This window comes from Plecotus auritus (genome assembly GCF_963455305.1).
Source record: "Plecotus auritus genome assembly, chromosome: 4".
NCBI lineage: Eukaryota > Metazoa > Chordata > Mammalia > Chiroptera > Vespertilionidae > Plecotus > Plecotus auritus.
In genome coordinates, this window is record NC_137775.1 from 106,040,480 (window position 1) to 106,059,471 (window position 18,992).

General features: G+C 45.6%; 1 protein-coding gene and 1 pseudogene across 2 annotated transcripts in view; one reads left to right on the forward strand and one right to left on the reverse strand.

Moving 5' to 3' along the window:
* The window catches only part of PTPRN2 (protein tyrosine phosphatase receptor type N2), a 458,587-nt gene that overhangs the window by 79,739 nt on the left and 359,856 nt on the right, over positions 1–18,992 (forward strand). The gene's annotated exons all lie outside the window — the stretch shown is intronic.
* Positions 9,931–18,992, reverse strand: part of LOC308245942 (transcription intermediary factor 1-beta-like) — a 35,017-nt pseudogene continuing 25,955 nt past the window's right edge. Inside the window, exon 2 of the transcript in view lies at positions 9,931–12,311. The product of the transcript in view is annotated as a transcription intermediary factor 1-beta-like (transcript). The remainder of the gene's footprint in view (positions 12,312–18,992) is intronic.

Here is an 18,992-nt window from a genome sequence, read left to right on the forward strand (position 1 = left end):
GGCATGTATATGAAGAAAATGAAAAGTAACTCAAAAAGATATATGCACCCCTATGTTCATCGCAGCATTATTTGCAATGGCTAAAATGTGGAAGCAACCCAGGTGTTCATTGAGAAATAAATGGATGAACAAAATGTGGTCCATCCATACAATGGAACATTATTCAGCCTTTAAAAGGACATTCTACAATATGCTACAATATGGATGAAACATGAGGACATTCTGCTTAGTAAAATAACAAGTCACAGAGAGAAAAATACTGTGTGATTGATTCCATTGAGATGAGGCAGTTAGAGTAGTCAACACTGCAGAGAGAGAGTAGATGGAGGCTGCTAGGACTGGGGAGGGCGGGGTGAGTGTTTAATGGGTACAGTTTTAGTTTTGCAAGATGCCAGAGTCCCGGCGAGGATGGTGGTGAAGTTTCTACGTGTGAATGTATATAATGCCACTGACCTGAACCCTTAAAAGGGGTGAAGATGGTACATTTTATGTCCTGTATACTTGAACACAATAAAAACAACAATAACAAGATCAATGGTGCCTTTGTAAGGTATTGTGATATTTAGGTTTTGAGAACAGATTTTGATGAATTGCAAAGGCAACAGTCATTAGGGAGGAATCAATTTATGCTGCTTCACCTGACGCAAGACTCTTGGCTAAAATGGTCTTAAATAGTCTTGAGTGGCTTGTCTTTTGAGGGCAAACGTGGACAGAGAGAGGAAGGGAGAGGAGTGAGATGGCCTCGTTAGTGCTGATGCTGGCCATGGACAATGAGGGGCACACCACGTCATGGTTACATGCCTGCATGCATGTGCCTTCTCTTCCAGGAGGGACACCTTGTACTTAGAGCTCCAGAGGATTTATCTGCAGGTGGTGGGAGGTTATGGAGCAGAGCCAGTCGGCCTCGCCTCCCTGTCAGTAAACGGAGTTAATGAGACAGAGCTTCAGGACGCCTGTGGCCAGGTTCCCGCTCCAGCATCTTCCTAGCAAAGGGGAAGGCGTTTGTGTGTGCACGCCCCCACCACCACACCTGCTGCACTCGTGCACCCCCTCCCTACATGCATGCACACTCTCACACATGCCCGCTGCACCTGAGCACAGGCGTGCCCTTTGCAAAGGCCTACTTCCAGGCGGGAACTGGGAGATGCTGAGGCTGAGCACAGCTCACAGTGGGGAGCAGGCCAGCTTCTCAGAGCTTCGCTGGGAGCCAGCACTGTGCTGGGTAAGCGAGGACAGACCCGCCATTGCCTAGAAAGCTCGAAACTTAACTTCCATGGGGCCAGAAGCTGCCTGGGCCAGTGAGGGCTTGCTCTCAGCTGCCAGGGTTCCCAGGGTGCCGAGTTCATCAGCACATCATCAGTGTTTGAAAGCCAACAGCACACGTAGCACCTACGCAGACCAGGGGACCCTGGGGGGCTGCCTGACCCCAGGAGGCTGCCCAGCCCAGACAGGCCCTGCGACGCCAGCTGCAGTCCTGCATGTCCTGCGCTTCCCACACTCCTCTCCACCTGCCTCAAAAGTCCACCGCTGTCGTCAGGCATCGCAGATGCCATGCTTGTGGGGAAGGGGCACCCCCTCTCCAGCCCTCATGTGATGGGCTTCCGGGCCCAGGTGCAGTTTGGAGGAGATCAGCTTACTGCCTGCTCAGCTTTTACTCGAAGAGACAATCCTGGGTCCCAGGATTGTCCTAGGACAGCGGAGCCGGGGAGGACGGCGTGATGGCTGGGACCCAAGGAGCTCACACAGCTGGGGGCACCAAGACCCCGTGCGGCAGGGGACAGAGAACTTTGTGGTGTGAGCCTCTGCGGAAGGCACGCTTCCGGGTGATGAGAAAACGCCCCATCTGCCCCAGAGGTGGAGGCGGGAGAGATGCCGCCCTTGCCGGGAAAGTGGTAATTTGTGGATACCGTCCCAATAGAAATTCTCTTGTTTTGAGGCAGACCATTCAGAGACCCAATTTTCCACTTCTTTGTATGTTTTGAAGTGCTGCTCAGAAAGTGCGTGTGCTATCGATGGGAACAAGTGGTCATCTGAAGGAGCAAGGGCTGGTGAATACGCCGGGTGGGTTCATACTTCCCAGGCAAGATCTTTTATCGTGTCTTTAATTGGTTTTGAAGTGTGTGATGGTGCATCATCATGAAGCAAAATTATTTTGCCGTGTCTTCTGGCACATTCTGGTCGTTTCATGATCAAAGCGTGGTTCAGATTGATTATTTGTTGTCAGCAGCAATCAGTATTAACAGTTTCAGCTGGTTTTAGAAGCTCATAATACACCACACCTTCCTGATCCCAACAAATGCAGAGCATTATCTTCTTTCCGAAGCAATTTGGCGTTACAGTCGATGTTGATGTTTGACCTGGATCAACCCATGATTCTGTGCATCTGGGATTCTCAAAATAAATCTTTTCATCGCCAGTCACAATTCGATGCAAAAAAGACTTTCTTTCATGCCGTAAAAGAACATTTTACTGGTGACTTTTCGGTTTTCCATTTGTCTTTCGTTCAGTTGTTGTGGCACCCATTTTCCTTCCATTAAAACTTTTCTCATTGCTTGAAAACGATCAAAAATTGTTTGCTGAGCAACGTTTAATCTTTCTGCAAGTTGTTTTTGAGTTTGACATGCATCTTCAGCCAATAATGCTTGTAATTGTTGGTCTTCAAACTTTTTCAATTGACCTGATGTTCTTTGTCTTTCATATTGAAATAATCACTTTTAAAGCGTTTAAACCAGTGTTCCCAGTATCTTGAGATGAAGCATGTTCACCATTAGCTTCTTGAAGTATACGATAACTTTCAGTAGCACTTTTCTTCAAAATAAAGGAATGAATTATAACTTCCCGCAAATGCTCTTTTTTGGCATGAAATTCAACATTTTTTTATTACTATTTTTTTACAGATCAAATTTTTTTTTATTGTTTAAAGTATTACATGTAGTAGTACATATATCTCCTTTTTTCCCCCATTGACCTCCCCCCAGCCTCCCCTACCCCCTGTCCCATGCCCTCATCCCACCTCCTCAGTGTCTTGTGTCCATTGGTGTGCTTATATGCATGCATACAAGTCCTTTGGTTGATCTATTTCCCTCTCTCCCCAACACTCCCCAGCCTTCCCGCTGTAACGTGACAGTCTGTTCAGTGCTTTACTGCCTCTGTATCTATCTTTTTATTCATCAGGTTGTAATGTTCTTTATTATCCATAAATGAGTGAGATCATATGGCATTTTTCTTTCATTGCCTGGCTTATTTCACTTAACATAATGCTCTCCAGGTCCATCCATGCTGCTGCAAATGGTAAGAATTCCTTCTTTTTTACTGCTGCATAGTATTCCATTGTGTAGATGTACCACAGTTTTTTAATCCACTCATCTGCTGATGGGCATTTAGGCTGTTTCCAAATCTTAGCAATGGTGAATTGTGCTGCTATGAACATAGGGGTGCGTATATCTTTTCTGATTGGTGTTTCTAGTTTCTTGGGATATAATCCTAGAAGTGGGATCACTGGGTCAAATGGGAGTTCCATTTTTAGTTTTTTGAGGAAACTCCATACTGTTCTCCACAGTGGCTGCACCAGTCTGCATTCCCACCAGCAGTGCACGAGGTTTCCTTTTTCTCCGCATCCTCACCAGCACTTGTCGTTTGTTGATTTGTTGATGGTTGCCATTCGGACAGGTGTGAGATGGTACTGCATTGTGGTTTTGATTTGCATCTCTCGGATAATTAGTGACTTTGAGCATGTTTTCATATGTCTCTTGGCCTTCCTTCTGTCTTCTTTTGAAAAGATTCTATTTAGATCCGTTGCCCATTTTTTTATTGGATAATTTATCTTCCTTTTATTAAGTTGTATAAGTTCCCTGTAGATGTTGGAGATTAAACCTTTATCAGTGATAACATTTGCAAATATGTTCTCCCAAACAATGGGCTTTCTTGTTGTTTTGTTGATGGTTTCTTTTGCTGTGCAAAAGCTTTTTATTTTGATGTAGTCCCATTTGTTTATTTTCTCTTTAGCTTCCATTGCCCTAGGAGCGGTATCAGTGAAGAAATTGCTTCGGCATATGTCTGAGATTTTGCTGCCTGTGGATTCCTCTAGTGTTTTTATGGTTTCCCATCTTATGTTTAAGTCCTGTATCCATTTTGAGTTAATTTTTGTGTATGGTGTAAGTTGGTAGTCTAGTTTCATTTTTTTGCATGTATCTGTCCAATTTTCCCAACACCATTTATTGAAGAGACTGTCTTGACTCCATTGTATGTTCATGCCTCCTTTGTCAAATATTAATTGAGCATAGTGGTTTGGGTCGATATCTGGATTCTCTGTTCTATCCCATTGGTCTATATGTCTGTTCTTGTGCCGGTACCAGGCTGTTTTGAGAACAGTGGCTTTGTAGTACAGCTTGAAATCTGGTATTGAGATCCCACCTACTTTGTTCTTTCTCAGGATTGCTGTGGCTATTCGGGGTCTTTTTTTATTCCAGATGAATTTTTGGAGAGTTCTTTCTAGGTCTGTGAAATATGCCATTGGTATTTTAATGGGGAGTGCATTGAATCTATAGATTGTTTTGGGTAGTATGGACATTTTAATGATGTTGATTCTACCAATCCATGAACATGGTATGTTCTTCCATCTGTTTACGTCTTCCTCTATCTCTTTTTTCAGTGTCCTGTAGTTTTCCGTGTATAGGTCTTTTACCTCCTTAGTTAAGTTTATTCCTAGGTATCTTAATTTTTTTGGTGCGATGGTAAATGGGATTGCTTTTTTAGTCTCTCTTTCTGTAAGTTCACTATTGGTGTATAGAAATATCATAGATTTCTTGGCATTAATTTTGTATCCTGCTACATTGCCGAATTCATTTATTAAGTCTGTTAGTTTTTTGATGGAGTCTTTCGGGTTTTTTTATGTATAATATCATGTCATCTGCAAATAAGGACAGCTTTACTGCTTCTTTTTCAATTTGGATGCCTTTTATTTCTTCTTCTTGTCTAATTGCAATGGCTAATACTTCCAGTACTGTGTCGAACAGGAGTGGTGAGAGTGGACATCCCTGTCATGTTCTTGTTCTTAGGGGAAATGGTTTTAGTTTTTGCCCATTGAGTATGATCTTAGGTGTGGGTTTATCATATATGGCTTATATTAAGTTGAGGTACGATCCTTCTATTCCCACCTTGTTGAGAGTTTTTATCAAGAAAGGGTGTTGGATTTTGTCAAATGCTTTTTCTGCATCAATTGATATGACTATGTGATTTTTATCTCTCAATTTGTTTATGTGATGTATCACGTTTATTGATTTGTGGATATTGTACCATCCTTGCATTCCTGGGATAAATCCTACTTGATCATGGTGTATGATCTTTCCGATGTACTGCTGGATCTGATTTGCTAGAATTTTGTTGAGGATTTTGGCATCTATGTTCATGAGGGATATTGGCCTGTAGTTCTCTTTCATTGTGTTGTCTTTATCTGGTTTTGGTATTAGGGTGATGCTGGCTTCATAGAAGGAGCTTGGAAGTGTTCCTTCCTCTTGAATTTTTTTGGAATAGCCTGAGGAGGATAGGTTTTAGTTCTTCCTTGAATGTTTGGTAAAACTCCCTTGTGAAGCCGTCTGACCCCGGGCTTTTTGTTTGCTGGAAGCTTTTTGATAGGCCAATAACTATGGAAGCAATTTCTTCCATAGTTATTGGCCTATTGAGATGTTTAGATTCTAACTGATTGAGTTTTGGAAGGTTATATTTTTCTAGATATATGTCCATTTCCTCCAGGTTGTCTAGTTTGTTGGAATAGAGTTGTTCATAGTATTTTTTAACAATCCTTTGTATTTTGGTGGGGTCTGTTGTTATTTCTCCTCTTTCATTTCTGATTTTGTTTCTTTGAGTCCTCTCTCTTTGCTTCTTGGTGAGCCTGGCTAGAGGTTCATCAATTTTGTTTATCCTTTCGAAGAACCAGCTCTTGATTTTGTTGATCTTTTGTATTGTTTTTTTTTTTGGTCTCAATGTTGTTTATCTCTGCTCTGATCTTTATTATTTCCTTCCTTCTGCTTGCACTGGGCTTTTCTTGTTGCTCTCATTCTAACTCTTTGATTTGTAGGGTTAGGTAATTTTTTACCATTGTTTCTTGCTTTTTGCAGTAGGCTTGTAGAGCTATGAACTTCCCTTTCAAGATTGCTTTCACTATGTCCCATAGATTTTGGATTGTTGTGTTTTCATTGTCATTTGTTGCCATGATGTTTTTTATTTCTTCTTTGATCTCTCTGGTAACCCAGTCATTGTTTAATAACATACTGTTTAGTCTCCATGTGTTTGATTTTTTTGGATTGTTTTTATTGTAGTTGATTTCCAGTTTTATGCCACTGTGATCTGAGAAGATGCTTGATATGATTTCTATCTTCTTGAATTTGAAGAGACTTTGCCTATGACCCAATATATGGTCTATCTTTGAAAATGACCCATGTGCACTTGAGAAGAATGTATATTCTGTGGCTTTGGGGTGAAATGTTCTGAAGATGTCAATTAATTCCATCTGGTCTAGTGAGTCATTTAGGATTGATGTTTCTTTGCTGGTTTTTTGTTTAGAGGATTTGTCCAATGGTGATAGTGGGGTATTAAAGTCTCCTACTATGATTGTATTGCTGTCAATCTCTCCCTTGATATCCTCTAGGAGTTTTTTATGTATTTGGGTGCTCCTGTATTGGGTGCGTATATGTTTACCAGAGTTATTTTTTCTTGTTGGATTGCTCCCTTTAGTATCATGAAGTGGCCTTCCTTATCTCTTGTTATGCCCTTCACTTTGAGATCTAATTTGTCAGATATAACTATTGCTACCCCAATTTTTTTTTCATTTCTATTCGCCTGAAAAACCTTTTTCCATCCCTTCACCCTCAGTCTGTGTGCGTCTTTTTTTCTGAGGTGTGTTTCTTGTAGACAGCAGATATATGGGTCTTGTTTTCTTATCCAATCAGTTACCCTATGTCTTTTGATTGGGGCATTTAATCCATTTACATTTAAAGTTATTATTGATAGGTACTTATTTGTCGCCATTTTTATTCTTTACCCCTGTGTTCCTTCTTCGCTTTCTATTTCTTTTTTTTACAGCAGACCCTTTAGCATTCCTTGCATTGCTGGTTTGGTGGTAATAAATTCTCTTAGTCCTTTTTTGTCTGTGAAGCTCCTGATTTCACCTTCAATTTTGATTGATAACCTTGCTGGGTACAGTATTCTTGGATTCAGACCCTTCCTTTGCATGACTTTGTATATTTCATTACATTCCCTTCTGGCCTGATGAGTTTCTGTTGAGAAATCAGTCGCTAGTCTGATGGGGGTTCCTTTGTAGGTAACTTTCTGTCTCTCTCTGCCCGCTTTTAAGATTCTTACTTTGTCGTTGGTTTTGCCAATTTAATTATAATGTGCCTTGGCGTCGGTCTTTTGGGGTTCATTTTGCTTGGGACTCTTCAAGCTTCTTGGATTTGTGTTGGTTTTTTCTTCCCTATATCAGGGAATTTTTCTGTCATTTCTTCAAACAGGTTTTCTATTCCTTGTTCAGTTTCCTCTCCTTCTGGAACCCCTATTATGCGGATGTTGTTTTGTTTTGTGTTGTCCCAAAGTTCCCTTAGGGTCTCCTCCTAATTTTAATTTTTTTTCTAGAAGCTGCTCTACTTGGGTATCTTTTCCTACCTTGTCTTCTAGCTCACTGATGCGGTCCTCTGCTTCTTCTAGTCTACTCTTGATGCTTTCTATTGAGTTCTTTGCTGCAGCGATGTCATTTTTCATTTCTTCTTGGTTCTTCTTTATTTCCTCTTGGTTCTTATACATATTGTCAAATTTGTCTTCCATTCTTTTCAGCCACCTTATAACCATTTCTCTGAATTCTTTCTCTGGCAGGTTGCTTGCCTCCATTTCATTTACTTTCTTTTCTGGTGATGCCTGCTTTTTTTTCATATGCAGGCTGTTTCTTTGTCTCCCCATGGTCTCTCTTCTCTGGGTGTCTGGTTATGTAGTTCTCTCTCTCCTGCGTTGATTTAAAGGCACAAAATACAACACAACTATGTACAACACACAAGGCACTGAATAGAAATGTATTCACGATATTAATAACCCCAAATAAAGGTGACCACCAGAGAAGGGCAAATTAGAGGATAGGAGAGAAAGAAGAAGAGAAAAAAAAAGAAAGAAAAGAGTGCAAAAATGAAATTGAGAAAAGGAAAAAAAAGTAAGAGAGAAAAGAAATTGAATACAAAAGAAGAGGGGAACAAACTATATATATGGGGAGAAAACTCCAATAGAACAGCCACTAATCCCAACAAATGCCAGCAACAAGTACCTGGAGATGAATACAAACTACAAACAACAACTAATATCAAGCAAGGCGAGGGAAAACAGAAGCAAAAAACAAACAAAAAGAATAAGCAAAACAATCTCACAAACAAGCATAAAAAATCTATATAATCAACAATGAAGCAAACAACAACAAAAGGACAGAGAGAAAAACAATTTTTTGGATAGTGAAGACAGAGAAGAGAGAGGTGTGTATGGACTTGGAGCAGGGGATTGGAAATTAGATATATAAATAGGGTGAAATTTTAACAGGGGGTAAAAAGAAAGAATAGGGAAAATCTAAAGCAGGAAAAGGGTAATAGAAACAGGACAACAAAAGGGGAAAAGTTGGGAAGAGAGTGATGGCATAAAGGTAAAGTTGAGATAAAGTAAAATGATGCTAAAGGGAAGACGAAAATAGAATGTAGAACACTAATTCCAAAGTAAAATAAAGAGAAAATAAAATAAAATGGTACTTTTTAAAAAAAAGGTAAAATAGTAGTAGTAATAATACTGATTGAAAATAAAAATGTACTAATTAAAAAGGTAAAATCAAGTGAGGAAAAAATTAGTTTCTTAAGTAAAAGATAAACAAAATTAAAAAATAAAAATAAAATATGCAGTAGTGAAGGTCATTTACTTCCTCTACTGTTCTGTTTGGCATGCCTGTTTCCTAGTCAGGACAGTATTGCAGTTCCCTGTGTTCCACTGCTCCTCAGTGTTGTAAGCCAGTCTTGATTTTTTTTTTTTTTAATATTTTATTGATTTTTTTTACAGAGAGGAAGGGAGAGAGATAGAGAGTTAGAAACATCGATGAGAGCAAAACATCGATCAGCTGCCTCCTGCACACCTCCTACTGGGGATGTGCCCGCAACCACGGTACATGCCCTTGACCGGAATCGAACCCGGGACCCTTCAGTCCGCAGGCCGACGCTCTATCCACTGAGCCAAACCGGTTTCGGCAAGCCAGTCTTGATTTTTAAGCAGGCAGTGTGTCTTAATTTCTTGTATTCCTTTATTTGTGTTTACATAAGAGTCAATTTGTGATTCAACCCCTAGGTGGCAGTGTTTCTGGATTGACCTCCGGGTCTATAGGTCCTCTCTAGCCAGTGCTTAGATCCTGCTTTTTCTGTGGCACTCAATACCGGTTTGGTGGAGTGGGTTGCCCCAGAGCTGGTTCTCTGATGGTTATTCCCTGTTCTGATCCCCAGGTTCCAGAAAAACAACTTTCCCCTGCAGCCTCTTAGGGTGTCCCCAATTGGGTGATCCTATGTATTGGGCTTAGTAATCAGAAGCAAGGATTTGAAGAGGAAAAAGAAAAAAGAAAAAACAAACAAAAAGAGCCAGCGTAAGTGTGCGAACTCTGGGGCTGCGCACAAGTCTGTGCAGTCTTCTTTTCCCCTTTGGGTCTAAGCAGCCAGCACACTTTTAAAATTTTTAGGCTGTCCTTTTGTGTCAAATCAAAATGGGTTGCTTTCATTTTTATTTTTTTGAACTTGTGAAGTTTTTATTAAATCCACAGAAGTAAAAACCTTATTGTGAGGGGCCGGGGAATGGGGCTACCAAGGAGTGGGAGCCAGACCACCAGAGGGGAAGGGCAGGGCTGACAGGACACATCCAGGCTGAGCTGGCTCAGGGGCCATCACCAGGGCCACTGGACAGCTCCTGGGCGCTCAGGCCGGCACCAGGCAGGCTCAGCAGTGGGGGCTCCACCAGCACAGCAGAGAACTTGGTGTCACCAAAGGCCTCATTCACCCGCATCTCAAAGAAGCGCTGCAGGCCGATGATGGACTGCACGTCTGCCTTGTCCTCCATCAGCTTGTTGAACTACTTGAACATTCGGCCCACATCCTGGGCAAACTCTTGAGGGGAGCTGTAGGGGGGCGACAACTTCTCCTGGAGGTGGGCGTGGATCAGGGTCAGGTCCAATGTGCCGCCAGGCTGATCCACAGAAAAGCTGGAGTCGGTAGCCAGCTGGTGCAGGGGCCAGCAGGGCTTGTGGCAGAAAAGGGCTAGCAGGACGTGCTCACACTTCTGCTGGTTGGCTGGCGAGAGCTTGGCCACCACACCACTGCTGTCCCCGTCTTTCCGGCTCAGGCTGCCATCCTCCTCCTTCAGGTCAGGCAGCACGTGGCAGAGCCAGCAGCTCCACTCCTCCCCGGGCACGTCCTGCAGGGCCGGCAGGTGGCAGTCCAGGTGGAAGCAGAACTCGCACTGGTTGCACATGACCAGGTCGCCTGGCTTCTGACACACGCGGCAGATGGTGGCACTGTCATCCAGGGCACCGGGGCCACCAGCTGGGGCTGAGGTGCCCTCTGGAGCCACCACCTCCAGGCCAGAGCTGGTGCTGCCACTGGGGGACACCAGGTGGGGGCCCTCCACACCGGGGCCCTCCACCAGAGCCATCAGCATGGGCTTGGTCTCAGGGCCCTCGGTGGCAGGCGGGGCGCCGATGGCAGCCTCTGTCTCTTCCTCCTTGACAATGGCCATGCCAGGCAGGGGCTGGGCACCAGGGGTGCCAGGCACAGTCCCCAGCTGCCCGGCAACAGCTGCAGCCCCGCGCTCAATGACAATCAGGTTGTAGTCCTCGGTGGTGCTGCCTGGGAAGACCTTGAAGACTGGCGGCTGGCTGTCAGCTGTGAGGTCAAGATTCAGGCGCTAGAGGCTCACCCGGGGCACCTTGCGCATGAGGCCGCTCACTTCACCCTCACCTGAGTGGGACCGTTTCATGCCGGACACGTGGGGCTCTGCACTCATGTAAGGGTCATCTGACGCGAAGCCATAGCCTTCCTGCACATCCATGGGCTGGCTGCTGCCAGTGCCCTGCTTGCTGCTCAGGGGTCCTGGAGCCCGGGGAGGAGCCATGGGCACAAGGCCCGTTGAGTTGGTGCCAGGACGCTCCTCCACCATCTTGCCGAAGGCCTCGGCACTCTTGGTCCAGGCATTGAGGTCCCACTGGAACTTCATCTCGCCGTGGGGTTCCACGGGGTCCACGATCATCTTGAGAGCCCGGTGCAGCTGGAAGTAGATGAGGTTCTTGGAGAGCAGGAGGGCCGTGTTGTTGTCGTCGCTCTCCAGAGCCCACGAGGTGAAGCGTAGGATGTGCTCCTGGTGCTTCTGGATCTTGGTCATGGTCCAGTGCTGCTGCTCCAGGCACTCCTGCTGCTCCTCTGTGACCTTCTGGGCATCATTGACCAGCACGCGGCCCCGCTTGTTCAGCTCCTTCATGATCTGCAGAATAGCCATCTTAACATCCACCTGTACACGTTTCTGCACGTTGGACACTTGGCCAATCGAGCTGCGAACCTCCTCGGTGTTCTTCTGCAGCGTGGCATGCTTGTCCCCGAGGCGCTTCATCAGCGAGGCCAGGAGCTTGCGCTGGTTCCTCATGGCATCCTCCAGGAACTGGTATTGGTGGTCCTTGTGGGCGTTGAGCTGGCAGTCCTGGCAAGTGAGGGTGTCTCAGCTCTCGCAGAACAGCATGAGCAGCTCGTGGTTGTGCACGTTGCAGTACACTGTGCGCTCACCATCTCGGGACTTGGCTGGCCCGGTGGAGTGCACAGTGTGGTCCTTGGTGTACTTGACCCGCTGGTGGGCCTCTACGCAAGTCTCACACAGGGGCTTGGAGCGCTCCACGCAGTAGCTGGTGCAGCACTGATTCGCGTCCTGGGAGTCAGTGGGGGCCTTGCTGCCACTGTCACGCATGAAATAGTTCTCCACAATGTCTTTGGAGAAGCACTGCTGCTTGCACACAGGACAGTCCACGACGGCTCCGTTGCCTGCCGCCCCGCGACCCCCGAGCTGTTGGGAGTGGACGGCACTGGGGGGCCCCAAGGCAGGCGCTCCAGGCCCAGTGCAGGCAGGGCAGCAGGCGCGGCTCCCTCTCGGGTGCAGGCGCTCCCGGCACACGCCGCAGTGCTCCAGCAGCTCCAGTGCCTTGCCGTCGCCCCCCCCACCCCCCCACCCCCCCGCGGGCGACGACTCCGAGGCCGAGGCTGAGGCCCAGCCTGAGGCTGCAGCAGGGGCCACAGTCGAAGCCGCAGCGAGCCCTCGCTCGGGCCGGGCTGCTTGAGGCTGCTGCCACCGAGGCTGCCATTCACACGCTGCCCAGGGCGCCCAGGAGGGGAGGAGGGGCTCGGGCCGCCACGCAGGTGCAGACACGCTCGCCGGCCAATGGCTGGGCCGTTGCTGGGACGGTGGGCCGCTGCCTGCTCGTGTTGCGCTGTCCGTGTCTCCTCCTCAATGGCCGCAGAGATCCCAGACACGCGCCACGCGACCAGCCGCTCGCCCTGTGCCCCCTCGCAGAAAAAAGCAATGGGTTGCTTTTAAGAGTTCTTTCTCTTAGCAGCTCTGAGGACCGCCTTCCACATTCATGGATCACGCCAGCCCCAACAGCCATAGATTTTTCTAGGCGCAGACTTCCCCCATCCTCCAGCTCCCACAGTGTGCGCGTTTCTCTCTCCTGCCGGGAGCAGAAATCTCACCTTATCCCAGGTGAAATCTGACCTTTCTGTGGTGGAGTGTAGAGCTCCTCTGAATCCCCGTGTTTGCGCCAATTGGGGACGTGTTCTGGGGTTCGCAGCTGTTCAGTGAGTGCCGTAGTTGTAGATTTTCAGGCTCCAGATAACATCCACTTTCCCCTTCAAGATTGTGCAGTCTCCGCGTCCAAGCTGGTTGTTCCGGGAGGGAACCCAGCAGCAGTGGGAGCCCCATCCAGCAGTCCCCCACCATCTCTTGGAGTATAACTGTCCCTGAACTCACCAACAAACACTCCCCATGCGACCCTCAGCTGTTTTTTCTATCTGTTCCAGGACAAGGCTCGGGACACGTCTGTCTATTCCACTGCCATTTTTTTTCCTCTCCGAAATTTGACATTTTTAAGTGTAAAAATATCTATGATGTTAACACCTTCAGAAAATTTGACATATGAAGTTTTGAAGCTTGTTGTCAATACAACAAAATAGCATACATATCAAATCGCATATATATCAGCATATGTGTGACTCCATATATTGAAAAAAATCCGAATTATTAACCGGTGCTCCTGGTAAAGAGACCCTCCTGTCAGGTGCTTGAGGAGCTGTATGTCTGGTGAACACACAGCAACAGTCAAAGCAAAAACCAAACCAAACCACCTGCACCAGCCCTCGCAGAGATCACAGGAAGCCCGGGTTGTTTGTAGGGCCTGCTCTGCCCCACAAAGTCCCTTAACAATGTGATCAGCTCGTCAAAGGGATCTGGGCATTGGCTTCAAAGGAATTATTTATCAGTTGTCTTTTCTTTTGGTAAAAGTTGTGAAACTTGGTGTATCAAGGTTGGTAGTGTCAGGTAGAATGCCCAACATGAAGTTTCAGGCTACGAGGAGCAGTGGGTACTTTTTTTGGAATTGCTTCCTGTTTGGCCGTTGCCTCTTGGATTATTTATGTAGAAGTTTCTACCGGGAAAGAGGCACTTCTTTGCCCTACTTAACCCTTGATAAGAAAGGCTGGACAGGTGCAAGGTCGGCTTAGTTTTGTTTTAAGTTAAGTGTTACAGTCCAAGCCAGCCAGCCTCCACCATCACAGGTAGCTGCCAAACCATCAGGGTATCTGTCAGGCAGATGCGGCTCCTTCGGGACACACCCCCCCTGCGGTCCTCTGGTCTGCTGCCTTCGCCTTCATGGAACTGGAAGTGCCCCTCTCTGCCCTCTCAGGACAGGAGGGGAGGGAAGGTGTGAGCACCGCAGCCTCCCTGGGCAGTGGCTCTCCGCTGCATGGTCAGTTAGGTGCCCAGTTTCCCCAGGTTACGCTCTAGACACCCACAGTGCCTTCCCCGTGCTCTCCAGCTCAGGTCTGGGGGAGCTCTGGGGGAGTGCAGGGGGGGCCTGCCAACCTCATGGGGAGCAGTTCCAGGATGCCAGGGAGGCCCCAGCAGCATGCTAGCAGGACTGGTGCACAGCAATGTTCCCTGCAGGGCCAGCTGAGCCCTAACGGCAGATCTGCCTTTGTGTTTTTCTTTTCTTATATTTATTTATTTTATAGTTAATTTAATTTATTTTAATTTATTGCTGAAAGTATTACATGTGTCCCCTTCCCCCCCCCCCCCCCGCCCCATTGACCTCTCTGAGACAGCCCTACCTCCTGTTCCAAGCCTCAGCACCCTATTGTCTGTGTCTATGGACCATGCATATGTGCATACAAGGTCTTTGGTTGATTACCTCCCACCACCCACCCTCCCCCGCCTTCCCTCTGGGATTCCACACTCTGTTCCAAGCTTCCATGTCTCTGGATCTATTTTGTTCATCAGTTTATTTTGTTACTTAGATTCCACATATGAGTGAGACCATGTGATAATTATCTTTCTCTGAGTGGCTTATTTCACTTAGCATGATACTCTCCAGGTCCCTCTATGCTGTCTCAAAGGGTAAGAGATCCTTCTCTTTTACTGCTGCATAGTGTTCCATGGTATAAATGTACCACAGCTTTTTTATCCACTCGTCTACTGATGGGCACGTGGACTGTTTCCAGCTCTTAGCTATTGTAAATTGTGCTGCTATGAACATAGGATGATACATGCTTTCTGATTGGTGTTTTGGGTTTCTTAGTATATATTCCTAGAAGTGGGATCACTGGGTCAAATGACAGTTCCATTTTTAATTTTTTTGAGGAAACTCCAGACTGTTTTCCATAATGGCTGCGCCAGTCTGCATTCCCACCAGCAGTGCACTAGGATTCTCTTTTCCCACATCCTTGCCAGCACTTGTCGTTTGTTGATTTTTTGATGGTAGCCATTCTGACAGGTGTGAGGTGATACCTCATTGTCATTTTAATTTGCATTTCTTTGATGATCAGTGAGCATTTTTCATATGTCTCTTGGCCATCTGTATGTCCTCTTTGGAGAAGTATCTATTAGGTCCTTTGCCCATTTTTTCATTGGGTTGTTTGTCTTCCTTTTGTTAAGTTGTATGAGTTCCTTATATATTCTGGATATTAACTCTTTATCAGATGTATTACTGCCAAATATGTTCTCCCATACAGTGGGCTCCCTTTTCAATTGTTGATGGTTTCTTTTGCTGTTCCTGTGCCAGGACCCGGCTGTATTGATTACACTGGCTTTGTAGTATAACTTGAGATCTGGTGTTGTGACCCTCCAACTTTGCTCTTCTTCTTTTGTTTTGTTTTGTTAGTTTTCACCAGAGGATATATTTTTCCCATTGATTTTTAGAGAGATTGGAAGAGAAAGGGAAAGACAGAGAGAAATATTGATGTGAGAGAAACACATCGATTGGTTGCCTCCTGCATAGCCCCTACCAGGGCCTGGGCTGGGGAGGAGTCTGCAACCAAGGTACATGTCCTTGACCAGAATCAAACCCAATACCCTTTGGTCTGCAGGCCAATGCTCTATCCACTGAGCCAGAACGGCTAGGGCCAACTTTGTTCTTCTTTCTCAAGATTGCTACGGCTATTCGGGGGTCTTTCTTGGTTCCACATAAATTTTTGAAATATTTGTCCTAGAGCCGTGAAACATGCTGTTTGAATTTTAATTGAATCTGTAGATTGCTCTGGGAAGCATGGACATATTAATTTTGTTAATTCTACCAATCCATGAACACGGTGTATTCTTCCACTTATTTATATCTTCCTCAATCTCTGTTTTCAACATCCTATAGTTTTCTGAATACAGGTCCTTTACCTCCTTGTTTAAGTTTATTCCTAAGTATCTTAGTTTCTTTGTTGCAATGGTAAATGGGACTGTTTTAGTTTCTCTTTCAGATAATTCAATATTGGTGTATAAAAAAGCCATCAATTTCTGGGTGTTAATTTTGTGTCCTGCAACATTGCCAAATTTTTAAATTAAATCTAATATTTTTTGGTGGAGTCTTCAGGGTTTTCTATGTACAGTATCATGTCATCTGCAAATAAAGAAAGTTTTACTTCCTCCTTTCCAATTTAGATGCCTTTTATTTTTTCCTCTTGTCAAATCTCTGTGGCTAGGCTTTCAGTGCTATGCTGAATAAAAGTGGTGACAGTGGACATCCCTGCCTTGTTCCTGTTCTTAGGGGAAATGGTTTTAGTTTTTGCCCACTGAGTCTGATGTTGGCTGTAGGTTTGTCATATGTGGCCTTTATCATGTTGAGATATTCCTACTTTGCTGAGAGTTTTTATCAAAAACTAGTGGCCTGGTGCACAGATTGGTGCACATTGAAAGGAAATTAATTAGAAGAAAGATTCATGTTGTAATTACGTTACTGCAAAAAAATTACATGTCAAAAAAGTATATATAATCTACACTAATAAAAGAGAAACATGCAAATTGACCATCACTCCGCTACACCACCAGCCAATCAGGAGCGAGTATGCAAATTATCCCAACAAAGATGGCGGCCACATGGAGCTGGAGTGAGCAGGAGGCTTGGGTTGCCCCTGGCAATAGAGGAAGCCAAGCTTCCCACCCACCCTGGCAGGCCCTGGCCTCCGCTCAAGGCTACAAAGTTTCAATTATAGAAGATAAACAAATCCCAGATACCTGCTTCCAGCCGGCCCTGGCATCCACTCAAGGAGGCGCTGAAAGAAAAGAAAAGAAAAAAAGGAGGGGCTGGGAGCCTGTATCGCCAGGGGGCATGGCCAGGATGGGATGGCAGTTGTGAGTGATCAGGCTGGTGGGAGGCGGGGCCATTGGGGGTAAGCAGACCAGCAGGGGGGCCAGTTGGGGGCAAGCAGGCTGTTAGTGGGGGTTAGTGGGAGGTGATCAGAACAGCAGGGTGGCAGTTTGGAGTGAGAAGGCCAGCAGGGGGGCAGTTGGGGGCGAGCAGTCCAGTGGGAAGGGAAGGTGGGGGCAAGCAGGCTGGCAGGGGAGGCAGTTGGGGGCAAACACACTGGCACAGGGGGCAGTTGGGGGTGATCAGGTGATCAGGCTGGCGGGGGGGGCAGTTGGGGGCGAGCAGGCCAGCAGGCAGAGTGATTAGGGACAATCAGGCAGGCAGGGGCAGGCAGGTGAGTGGTTAGGAGTCAGCTGTCCCGGATTGCGAGAGGGATGTCTGACTGCTGGTTTAGGCCCGATTCCTGTAAATTGGCAGTAGGACATCCTTTGAGGGGTCCCAGATTGGAGAGGGTTCAAGCCGGGCTGAGGGACAACCCCCACCCCCCGTGTGTGAATTTCGTGCACTGGGCCTCTAGTATACTATATTATACAATAGTATATATAATATACAAAATATTTTAATATCTCTGTTTGCCCCTTCTCTATAATAGAAGTGTCAGAGATGAAAGGAAATTAGTAAAATGTATGTGAAAATAATATATAAATTGATTAATAAATAATAACATGATATAAAAAAACAAAGATGATATAAAAATAACAAAAACTGATATAAAAACATAATATAAAAACAACATTGATAAAAACATTGACTGATAAATTGATTAAACTTATTGTAATATCTCCCTGTATACCACATTAAGAGTGAAAACACTTTCAGAGTGCTTGACTAATTTCTCTTGTGATGAAGTATTTACAACTTTAACTTTAATGTCACATGGTCTTCGAATTCGAGAGAAAGCAACATATAACTGACCACGTCTGAAAACGGGTTCAGGTAGGAATATTCCTACTCTGTCTAGAGTTTGTTCTTGTGATTTATTAATTATCATCGCAAATGGTGGCATCATGGGAAACTGTCTTTGAATTAATTTAAATGGGAGGCCAGTGTCAGATGGGGACAAATCAATTCTTGGAATCAGAACAACCTCTCCTTCTGCAGATCCTATTAATTCTTCAGCTTTGATTATGTTAGGTCACAATCTTTTGATAATAAATTTAGTACCATTACAAAGACCCCATTTACTATTAAGATTTCTCAGTAGCATGATGATTGCACCTACTTTCAATTTTAATTTATGACACAGCATTCCCAAACGGGTAATACTATTAAGAAATTTGATGGGAAAATTTTCCTTTTTGGCATCATCCATTGAATCAATGGAATCATCACTCAAAAATAGATGTGAAAATCTCCATCCATTATATCCAAAATTTCTTCATTTAATTTATGAATGTGGTCACTTTCTTTTGGCTTCAGAGGTACGTGTGCTAATAGTTGGTTTTCAGATACATTCTGGCATCGCATGCGATTGGCCCCAGCGAGAGCTTTATATGTATTGGCATGCACAAGTCAACGTTTATTTTTAAACTAGAGGCCCAGTGCACGGGATTTGTGCACTGGTGGGGGGCATAGCCTGCGGGCATCAGCCCACTGTGGGAGCACCACTCATCCCGGTCCAAGTGGCTGTGGACCTGTCCTCTGAGCAGTTGCTCCCACTGTGGGAGTGCCACTCATCCTGGTCAACAGAGTGGCGCTCCCACTGTGGGAGCACACTGACCACCAGGAGGCAGCTCCTATGTTGAGCATCTGCCCCATGGTGGTCAGTGTGTGTCATAGCGACTGGTTGACCAGTCGTTCTGGCTGTTCCGCCGTTCAGTCGCTGGGCTTTTATTAATAGGACTAGAGGCCCAGTGCACGAAATTTGTGTCCCTCAGCCCAGCCTGCACCCTCTACAATCTGGGATATCCCTTTCACAATCCAGGACTGCTGGCTCCCAACCACTCACCTGCCTGCCAGCCTGATCACCCCCTAACCACTCCCCTGCCAGCCTGATTGATGTCTGACTACTCCCCTGCCAGCCCGATCACCCCCAACTGTCCTCCCCTGCTGGCCT